Source organism: Arachis ipaensis, chromosome B10 (genome assembly GCF_000816755.2).
Source record: "Arachis ipaensis cultivar K30076 chromosome B10, Araip1.1, whole genome shotgun sequence".
Classification (NCBI taxonomy): domain Eukaryota; kingdom Viridiplantae; phylum Streptophyta; class Magnoliopsida; order Fabales; family Fabaceae; genus Arachis; species Arachis ipaensis.
The window spans coordinates 22,230,863-22,243,105 of NC_029794.2; positions in this window are offsets into that span (position 1 = coordinate 22,230,863).

Below are 12,243 nucleotides of genomic sequence, written 5' to 3' on the forward strand. Positions count from 1 at the left end.
AAACAATAATTAAATACAAAAAAAATCCAATATTTTATAAATATAAACACTATCAAACTAACTTCGTCCACAATTATATATTTTAAATTTAGACTTGATTTTGATTAAGAATTTTATCTCTCTATTTTTTTAAATAAATTGCATTGTATTTTAATTTTTTTCCCAAATAACAATAACTTTATTTATTTTATTAGAAGTTGAATGGATAATACACTAGAACATAACAAATTTAGCATTTTTTTTTCTTTGGTTGAATTAATTTATTTTTTACTTTCGTTTTATCTATTAATCTATGATACTTAATTAGTTAATTTACTATTTTAAAACTTCTAATTACATTTAAAAATAAATTAAAAATACTAAAGCAACAAAAGAACTAAAATTATAAGAGTCTAGCGTATTGGTCCAGTCCATTTTCAATTTAAATTTATTGTTTGGATATTATAAAGTCCAAAATTCAAAAGTAAATGAAAAAAAAGGAACAAGCCCACAAAAATTAACCGGTTCACTAAATTTCAGTTTATTTTTGTGGTCAAACAAAAAATATAATCTTTGGTTTATTTAAAATCACATTTTTTTATTAACCCATTCTCCTAAAATAATTTAGCCGCTGTATTAATTAATTGATGGCAGTGGACACATGCCGATCAACTAGCATATCCACTTTATCGTCCATAAAAAAAGATGTTTATGGCGTATGTATGGGAGTGACCGCCTTAATAAATATATTAATCATCTCTATTATATTGAGATAGTAATTGTGATGATATTGTTATCTAATTATACCTCCTTATTTTATATTTATTACCTCTTCCTTATTTATTTATTTATTTTACAACACGTTATCAGTACGAGACTCTGATCAAATTTTTGGAAAACTCAGGTAACAAATTTTTATTATGTCGAAACTCTCTCATCTTGAATTCAATGCTCTTGATATATCTGGAAACAACTATTTATCATAGATACTAGATGCTGAAATCCATCTTGATTCGATGGATCTTGGAGATACTATTAAGGCTGAAATTAATACATCCCAGAAGGATAAAACCAAGGCCATGTTTTTCCTTCGTCGTCATCTTAACGAAGGATTGAAAAATGAATATCTCACATTAAAAGATCCTGCAGATCTGTGGAAACACTACAAAAAAAGAAGTTTAAAATGACATTTATATTACGGCGATTTCAAAGAACCGCCGTAATATTTGGATATTATGGCACTTTTGGTCGCTGCCAGTAATAAATTTGTATTTGATGGCGGTTTTAGTCATTATGGCGGTTTTGAACCGCCTTTATCACTTGTATATAAAAACACAAATTGAACATTCCTAGTTACAGAAACACTTGGTTGAAAGTTGAAGTCAGTGTGATGGTTATGATTTATGAAATGTTGTGTTAGCAGAATGTTGTGTGAGAAAATCTGCTTCCTTTCTTAATATATTCTTGATGATTTCATTGATTGAGATGTCTCTTCATTATAAGATGAAACTAAATGAGTAAATGACCCTTTTCTCATAGGAAGCTAGAGCTTTACTAGGAAGCCTTGAATATCAGAAGGGTAATTTTGTTTATTATATTTTCAAATTATATTTTTGTTGTAGGAATTGAATCAAGAGAGTGAGATTTCATCGCCAAAAGAGTTAGGAAGTAGGTCTTCTGGAGCAAGCAATAGAGCAGCATGAAATATGATGGAGATTTTATGTATTAAGAGTTACATGTTATGACATTTATAGTTGAAAAATTATGTTATGTTTGATACTTTGTATAAGAGTTATTACTTTTGATTTCTAATACTAAAAAATCATATATTATGTTTAATACTTTGTTTCTGAGTTATATAATATTTTGTTTATGGATTATGATTTCTAATAATAAATATTATTTGTTTAACACGATAAAAACGAGGGTAAAAATTGCATTTTTAAACGATAAAAGAGTGTCACTGTTAGGGTTAAAACGGCAGTTCAAAAATGACATTTTAACCAATCAAAAGCCACCTTGTAAGGGTAAAAACGGCAGTTCAAAAATGCCGTTTTAACCGACTGAAATGCCACTATTAGGGTAAAAATGGCGGTTCAAGAATACCATTTTAACCGACTAAAATGCCATTCTGTGAGGGTAATAATGGCGGTTTAAACTGCCATTTTAACCAACCCTTAAACCGCCGTTTTAACCTGGAAATAACGGCGATTTGAACCGTCATTTTAACCCAGTAAAAAACCGCCGTTTTAACCTGGAAATAATGGCGGTTTGAACCGCCATTTTAACCCAGCAGAAAACCGCCGTTTTAACCCCAGGAAATTGTGGCGGTTTTCAGAAAACCGCCGTAATAACCAGAATGGCGTCCAGAATTACGTCGCTTTTCAAAACCGCCGTACTTGGTAATAATGGCGGTTCAAACCGCCGTAAATACAAAAAAACCGCCGTTTTTACTAAAATTTTTTGTAGTGAAAGACCCTGAAGAAAGGTATAATCATAAAAAGACGGTGATACTTCCTCAAGCCCGATATGAATGGACGCACTTGCGTCTACAAGAATTTAAATCCATAAATGAATATAATTCTGCAATGTTTCGAATCACCTCACGATTGAAATTATGTGGGGAAAAGATATCTAATAATGATATGTTAGAGAAAACTTTCTCAACCTTCCATGCCTCGAATGTGCTCCTGCAGCAGCAGTATCAAGAAAAAGGATTTAAAAAGTATTTTGAGTTAATTTCTTGCCTTCTTGTTATTGAACGCAACAATGAATTATTTTTAAGGAATCAGAAAACACGCCGAACTGGTGCCGCCCCATTTTCTGAAGCAAATGGGGGAAAATCATTACCCCAGAAGAGGTAAGTGGCAAGGTTTTGGTAGCAAGAAAAATTATGGAAGGAATAAGAATTATGTTCACAAGAAAGGATCTCACCAAAAGTGGGATAAAGAAAGAAACTTTGGGCAAAATAAATCAACAGAGGATAAGTGTTTTCATTGTGGTGGAAAGGGCCATTGGTCACGTACCTGTCGTACCCCAAGGCACCTAATTGATCTTTATCAAGTATCTTTGAAAAAAGACGACAAAGAAAAGCAAACAAATTTTGTTTCAAATGTTGTTGAAAATTTCACCACTCATTATGATATATCTGATTTCTTTGAGAATTCTGAAGGAAATATTGGTCATTTGATCAATGATGGAATATTTTAATGTGTTTGTTTGTTAAGTATTCATGAAACTTCTTGTTAAGTTTTATTTTCTATATATCTGAATTTCAAATATGAGGTATATAAATAATGTTTAATAAAATATTTTTGAATTTCAAAATTACTGAATGTGCCAAGATAATAATAATAAAATTTTTAGTATATACTATACTTCTTAGAAAAATATTTTCAATCAAGAAAATAATTTTATGCGCATATACTTCTACTCATTTTATTATTATTATTTGTCTTTGAAGAGAATGGCAAGGACATATAGTGAAGATGTTTGTCTTGCGGATAGTGCAAGTTCGCACACCATTTTCAAAAGTAATATATATTTTACCTATCTTGTGCCAAAAGAAGAATATGTTACTATTATTGGCTCAGACAATGTAATAGAAGGCTCCGGAAGAGCTATAATTTTGTTTCTTGGAGGAACAAAATTTATAATAAATAATGCACTATTATCTACTAAGTCTCTGAGGAACTTGTTAAGTTTCAAAGATATTCGCCGAAATGGATATCATGTTGAAACAATGAATGAGTGAAATAATGAGTATTTGTATATCACAACCCATGATGCAAATAAAAATGTTATATTAGAAAAGTTACCCTCACTTTCATCTAGGTTGTATTATACTAGAATTAGTGCAATTGAATCACATGCCATTGTAAACCAGAAGTTTACTAGCCCAAATAAATTCATAACTTGGCATGATTGATTGGGTCATCCGGGAACAACCATGATGCAGAGAATTATCGAAAACTCTCATGGACATTCACTAAAGAATCAGAAGATTCTTAAATCTAGTGAATTTTGTTGTGCTGCATGTTCTCAAGGGAAGTTAATTTTAAGGCCATCACCAGTAAAGATTAGATTTGAGTCTCCTAAATTCCTAGAAAGGATTCAAGGTGATATATGTAGACCTATTCATCCACCATGTGGATCTTTTAGATATTTTATGGTCCCAATAGACGCATCTTCGAGATGGTCACATGTGTGCTTATTGTCTTCTCGCAACCTAGTGTTTACGAGATTACTGACTCAAATTATTCGATTAAAAGCACAGTTTCCAGAAAATTCAATCAAAGCAATTCATCTTGATAATGCTGGTGAATTTATTTCCCAAGCATTTGATGCTTATTGTATGGCTAATGGAATAAGTGTTGAACATCCAGTAGCTCATGTTCACACACAAAATGGGTTAGCAGAATTACTTATTAAACGCCTCCAATTAATTGCTAGACCCTTACTAATGAGAATAAATCTCCCAACATCAGTTTGGCGGCATGCTATTTTACATGCCGCAACACTTATTCGTTTGAGGCCAACGAGTTACCATAAGTTCTCTCCTAAGCAATTAGCTTTTGGCCAGCAGCCAAATATTTCCCATTTAAGAATATTGGGGTGTACGATATATGTTCTCATTATACCACCTTCTCGCACCAAAATGGGACCCCAAAGAAAATTGGGGATATATGTTGGATATGATTCTCTCTCTATAGTAAGGTATCTTGAGATACAAACTGGGGATGTATTTAAAGCCCGATTTGCGGATTGTCATTTTGATGAATCAAAATTTCTAACATTAGGGGGAGAGGATAAGCTTCCTGAAAAGGAACTTAATTGGAATGCATCATCCTTGATGCATTTGGATCTTCGATCAGGGCAATGTAAACTAGAAGTTCAGAAGCGTGGCAGGCCTGTCGGTTCCAAAGACAAAAATTCTCGAAAAAAGAGGTAAATACTATTCCTGTTGAAAAAGATATAGTAAAGACACCTGCAGTTATCCAAAATTCTGATATAGTTCTAACGCCAGAAGACTTTCAAGTACCTGAAAATTTTGAAAATGACGATATCTCAATAAATTATGTATTTACAGGAAAGAAATGGGACCGAAATAAGACAATTATCAATGAAATATTTGCATATAATGTGACATTAAATATCATGCATGATAGTAAGGATCTTGAGCTAAGATCAATCGAAAAATATTGACAAAGAAAGGATTGGCCAAAATGAGAAGAAGCCATGAAGGCTGAGTTAGACTCACTTGCAAAACGTGAAGTCTTTGGACCTGTAGTCCGTACACTAGAAGATATAAAACATGTTGAATACAGATGGGTATTTGTGAAAAAACGAAATGAGAAAAATACAATTGTTAACCACTATACCCTGGGATGATTTATGCATAAATGGCTTCTGAAGAATAACAAGCTGAGAGGATTTATGTGGTTTCAGGCAAAAATACAAGACCTGTCACGATTTATGTGTAAGTTGTAACCCCCAGTCCCCTGCCACGATTTATGTGTCAACTGTAACCCCCCACAAACCTGCCACGATTTATGTTCGAGTAGCACCCCAACCACGTTACCCACAACTCTTAACGTTGCACAAAAAAACCTATATTTTCACTCTATCTAAGCATTCAGCGATAAGGTTAGAAAGAAAGAGAATTCGCAACGATGGAAGAAGAGACATTGAGTGACCGCATCTGGCATACAGCACTGGGGAAAAGACATTAAGAATATCAAGTTAAATAAAAACAATACTAAAAGAGAATACTGAAAAATAATAATTAAAAAAAATACTAAATTTTAACACATAATTTTGTTTAGTAATTTAAATTTTATGTGCCTTTTACTTAAATTTATATTACTCAAAAATACATAAATTTATATTAACCAAAATTATATTTTTTTCAACATTTTTTTCTCAATTAAAAAAATAAATTATATGTTAAAATTTAGTATTTTTTATTTAATTTAATCTTTTAATTGAAATAAATAATTTATATTATAAACAAATGACAATAGTAAGTAAAGTACATACTAATTTAAGAATATACAGTAAAAATATACAAAACTAACTAAAAAATAACAATTTTTTTTATAAACAATTTTGTTTTGACAATGTACAGATTAATTAAATGTAAATAAAAAAATAAAAATTCATTACACTATAAAAAATACAAAGTTAAATAAAAAATAAAAAAAATTTGATTTTATCCAATTTCAGTATTCTCTTTTAGTATTATTTTTATTTAATTTGATATTTTTAATGCCCTTTCCTTCACTGCTGTACGGCAAACGCGGTCACTTAATGCCTCTTCTCCTACTGCTGCGGCGGGCTCTCTTCCTCCCTAATCTTGTCGCTGAATGCTTAGATAGGGTGAAAATGAAGGTTTTTGTGTGTAACGTTAAGAGTTGTGGGTAACTTGTGCTTGCGTCTTAGGGAGTGTTACTAGAACATAAATCGTGATAGGGTTGTGGGAATTACGGTTGACACATAAATCGTGGCAGGGTGCTGGGGGTTACAGCTTACACATAAATCGTGGCAGGGTCTTGTGTTTTTACCTGAAACCACATAAATCCTCCCAGCCTGGCACGATTTACATACAATTGATAAAGTTGGCAACCTTGAGACGATTTATGTGTTATTCCTCATAAACCATTTATGCATAAATCGTTTCACGATATAGTGGTTAACATATTATATAAACCACATTCTCCTAGCACGATTTATATATTATTAGGATTAGGGTATTTACGTTTCAAAAATTACTTTAGGGGATTTGAGTAATTTTGGAACTTGTTTAATTTATTTAAGTAAAAAAAGCCTATATTCAGAAAGGGTTTTTTATTGAAAATCTGAGATGTACGCTTATATTGAGGAATTGTTTGGTTTTGAAATTGTTGAGAAAGATTGAGAAATGTGATTTGGACAGAACCCTTGAAGGGTGGTAAAGTTCGGAGTTTAGGGGAGGTGCTACCAAAATTTTTATAAGTTTGAACCTAATTAAGTTATTGATTTAAGAATAAATGATTTTTGAGCCTTTTAAAAGAGGTTTAAATTTGAAATGGTTTTGAAGTTAGCTCAAAAATTTTGGTCGAGTGAAAATCAATTTTATAAAAGAGAAATAGTTTTAATTGATGTTGCATTTGAGGATCCAAAAAATGTTATAAAAGGTGGTTGGTAGCACGAATCCCCACACTTTCGTACTGTTGTACCAGCAAGTGTATTGGGTCGTCCAAGTAATACCTGAGCGAGTTAGGGTCGATCCCATGAGGATTGTGGTTTGAAGCAAGCTATGGTTATCTTGCAGGTATTAGTCAGGCAGATCAGAAGGTTGTTGGATTAAATTTGGTTAAACCATAAAATTAATAAAGTAAAAGGGTAGAAAATACTTTGTGAATGAAATTATACTCAGGGATAGGGATATAGTTGAAGATTGGAGTTGCTTTGCCTTTCTGAATTAACTCTGGTATTACTGTCTTCTTTGCTTGTGAATGATCTTCTTCTACGGCAGGCTGTATGTGATCAAAGCCATTGCACGTGGTCATTGATCTCCTCTGCTCCAGATCAAATGCCATTTTCGTGGTCATTCAATCTGACAGAGGGTGAAGCTCTAGCAGTCATTCTCTTGGCGATCCTATTCAAAACGCCACAGGTAAGGTCGAATCTTCCATATCAGAGAACGCTGCTTCTTTGGATTCTAGCCTATACCACAGAGACCCTAATCTCCCCGAAAATCGGCTAAACTGGTATCTCGAGAAGTCTCCAACGAAGTCGTGGATTAGCCATCTGAGAGATGTATAAACATAGCTATTGGCTCGTACTTTCCAGCCACGTATCCACACGAACCCAAGTAGACGCGGGTGTTTGTCAGACACGTTCGTCTTAATGTGATGAACATAGATGATTGTTCGACCATCCTATTCACCACGATGAAGATCATATATACATTTTAGAGATAAATCAAACACGAATCGAAGAAGAAACAGTAATACTTTTATTAATTCATAGGACTCAGCAAGGCTCCTCCCCTCAACTTAGGAGGTTTAAAAACTCATACTGAAAGTAAAATACAAGGTAAAATGAAAATAGGGATGAATGATATGCGTGATGTCTGTATGATTATGTAAAATACACTTTAAATACTAAACAGATGACTAGTAAGGGTAAAACAGTCTATTTAGTGCTAAAATCCACTTTTAGGGCCCACTTGGTGAATGTTTGGGCTGAGCTTTGATGAGATCCACGTGCTATGAGGTCTCTTGGATGTGAAACACCAGCTAGGGGGTCCTCTTTGGGCGTTTGGATGCCAGTCTCTGCTCTTTGGGCGCTGGACGCTTGGAAGGAGGCAAGAAGCTGGCGTTGGATGCCAGTTTTGGGCTTTCTAATTCGAAGCAAAGTATGGACTATTATATATTGCTGGAAAGCTCTAGAAGTCAGCTTTCCAATTGGACTTCTGTAGCTCCAGAAAAGCTCTTCTGAATGCAGGTAGGTCAGATCCAGACAGCATCTGTAGTGGTTTCTCTATCTCTGAATCAGACTTATGCTCCATCTCCTCAATTTCAGCCAGAAAATATATGAAATTGTACAAAAATAAAAAACTCATAGTAGAATCCAAAAATATGAATTTAACACTAAAACCTATAAAAACTTAATAAAAACTAAACAAAAACTACTAAAAACTATATGAAAATGATGTCAAAAAGTGTATAAAATATCTGCTCATCACAACACCAAACTTAAACCGTTGCTTGTCCCCAAGCAACTAAAAACACAGTAGGATAGAAAAGAAAATTAAGATACAATAAATTTCAAAGTTTTAAATGAAGCTTAGTTAAAATCAGATGAGCAGGACTTAGTAGCTTTTTGCTTCTGAATAGTTTTGGCATCTCACTATCCATTGAAACTCAGAGATGTTGGCATCCTTAGGAACTTAGAATCTAGATGATATTATTGAATTTCCTAGTTAAGCTTATTTTGATTCTTGAACACAGCTTTCAGAGTCTTGACCGTGACCCTAAGCACCTTGTTTTCCAGTATTATCACCGGATACAATAATGCCACAGACACTTTAACTGGGTGAACCTTTTCAAATTATGACTCAGCTTTGCTAGAGTCCCCAGATAGAGGTGTCCAGAGTTCTTAAGCACACTCTTTTTGCTTTGGACCACGACTTTAACTGCTCAGTCTCAAGCTTTTCACTTGACACCTTCACGCCACAAGCACATGGTTAGGGACAGCTTGATTTAGCGTCTTAGGCCAGGATTTTATTCATTTAGGCCCTCCTAACCACTAATGCTCAAAGCCTTGGATCCTTTTACCCTTGCCTTTTAGTTTAAAGGGTTATTGGCTTTTTGCTCTTGCCTTTTGGTTTAAAGAGCGATTGGCTTTTTCTGCCTTTTATTTTTCTATTTTTTTTGCCACTTTTTTACTTTTTTTTGCAAGCATATATTTTTTTCTTTTGCAACACGCTTTTTCTTTTTCTTTTTTTCCTCAGCTTTGCTAGAGTCCCCAGATAGAGGTGTCCAGAGTTCTTAAGCACACTCTTTTTGCTTTGGACCACGACTTTAACTGCTCAGTCTCAAGCTTTTCACTTGACACCTTCACGCCACAAGCACATGGTTAGGGACAGCTTGGTTTAGCCACTTAGGCCAGGATTTTATTCCTTTGGACCCTCCTATCCAATGATGCTCAAAGCCTTGGGCCCTTTTACCCTTGTCTTTTGGTTTAAAGGGTTATTGGCTTTTTCAATCTACCCTCCTTTTCCTGCATTTTTGGGCAGTAATGGATTTTTCTGATTTTTTTTTTCATTTTCTTTTTCGCCATTTTTCTTTCTTTTTCGCATGCTTATATTTTTTTTGCAACATGTTTTTTCTTTTTCTTTTTTTTTTACTACTTTTTCTTGCTTCAAGAATCAATTTTTAGATTTTTCAGATTATCAGTAATATTTTTCCTTTTTTCTTATTCTTTCAAGAGAAAACATTCTAACGTTAGAACTTCAAATATGCACTGTTTATTTCATACATTCAGAAAACAAAAGCAAATGACACCACATCAACATAATGATGGGCGAAAAAAATGCCGGTTAAGAAATCCTTATAAAAGTAGCATTGTGAGTACAGTTCCTAACCGACAAAATTTCCACTTATCAATTTAAAAAGAGTTGTCACAATTTAGAATTAGTTAACTGGGAGTAGAATTCCTAGGTCGTCTCCCAAAGAGTTGACAAAAGAGTGCAATTTATTGGTCAGAAATTTTCTGAAAAATTTTTAGGATTGGAAACGGAAAAATAAACGGCGATCAATTAAAGCAGCAAATAATGATAAGAGGTATTAGATAGTTGAAGTAAAAGGCCTTGACAAGGAAAAGATTAATCGGAATCTCTATCCTTGTTGATTTTCCCAAGTATAATAGTAAAAGGTTATTGCTTCTACTTAGTTATCCTTTAACTAATAAAGGAAAGTCAAGTAACTAATACCGACTCTGACTCACAAGTCCTAATCCCTTCCTAGGAAAGGATTAGAGTTAGTAAAAATCTAGTTGGCAGCAATTTCCAATTACATGTCAACACTTGAGTATTTCAACTCAAGGGTTTCCTATTAATCAACTCCAAAGTCAAATTGGGAGTCTACTCCATTGACATGAATGCCAATTTCACAAACATGTAAAAGGAGTAGATGGAAGACATGGTAGTTAAAATAAATTATCAAAAGACAATTTTGAAGCTAATAATTAATTGAAGAAAATTAAACATGAAATGAAATTAAATGTAAAAATTGTTCATTGTATTAATAAATTCTAAAATATAAAATATCCATATATGACCACGAGCAAACTAAATGGAAAACAAAAGAGTAAGGTAATAGGAAAGGAAACTATAATGTAGAAAACTTCAATCGAAGGTAGAATTAGCTCTCTCAATCTCCAATCAAAAGCATAAGACTAAAAATCTAAGAATGTGAAGAACTCTAGAAGAAGTGGTATTTTCTCTCTCTAGAATTCAAAACTAAAACTAAAAACTAAGTGAATGTGAATGTGTCTTGAATTTCTGCTTGCCCCCTGGCTCTAGTTTGTATTTTTGGGCCAAAAACTGGGTTCAAAACCAGCACGAAATAGTCCCCTGTGAGTTCTGATTAATGCAGCACAACGCTTTGTCACGCGTACGCGTCAATGGTCTTCTGCGCTTGTCACGCGCATGCGTCAGTCACATGTACGCGTCGCTGTGAAATGCTTTAAGTCGTGCGCACGCGTCAAGCATGCGTGCGCGTCGATTCTCGCTGCTTAACTCCATGATTTCTTGTGTTTCTTTCACTTTTGCAAGCTTACTCTCCATCCTCTAAGTCATTCATGCCTATATAGCCTGAAAACACTTAACACATAGATCACAGCATCGAATGGTAAAAAGGATAATTAAAAATTGACAATTTAACGGCTTAGGAAGCAAGTTTTCAATAATAACACAAAATTGGGAAGGAAGTGAAAAATGTGCAAATTCAATGGATAAGTGTGAGATTATTTGACACAAACCACTCAATTTAGTCCAAAATACATCACAAAATAATGGTGCATCAAATCTCCCCACACTTAAACATTAGCATGTCCTCATGCTAAGCTCAAGGAGACCAAATGAATGAAGGAGGAAGAGTAAGACTCATGCAATGCAACCTATGTATATGAATGCAACTATATGCTAAGATGCTTCTACCTACTTGGTTAAAAGTAGACAAGTTCTCCAAGAAAAAAATAAATCATATCCCACTAATTCAAATCACACAATAAGGCACTGGTAAACTTGTAAGAAGAAAGCTCATGAAAGCAGGGAACACAGAATAAAGCATTGAACCCTCACTGGAAGTGTATATGCACTCTAATTGCTCAAGTGTCTAGGGTTAATTCACTCTAGTCTCCTCTAGTCATGCTTTCTAAAACTTTGTTCTTCATCTAACCAATCAACAAATATTTAGTGTACAAATGTAAATATCATAAGGTCTTTTAATGGTTGTAATGGGGCTAAGGTAATGGTGAGGGTATATATATGGCTGAGTGAGCTATAAATTGAATCTTTGACTAACCTAAGTTCTCACCTAATACATACACACACTCTATATAATTCTAAAATTGTGCTTAGTCACCCAAATATCTCACTTTTTCATATTTTTACACACTCATGTTTCAATTTTTAATTCCATCACATATGCATTGATCTTTTTATTGAACTTAACATTGGGGTAATTTTATCCCCTTATACTTAGGTTGTTATTT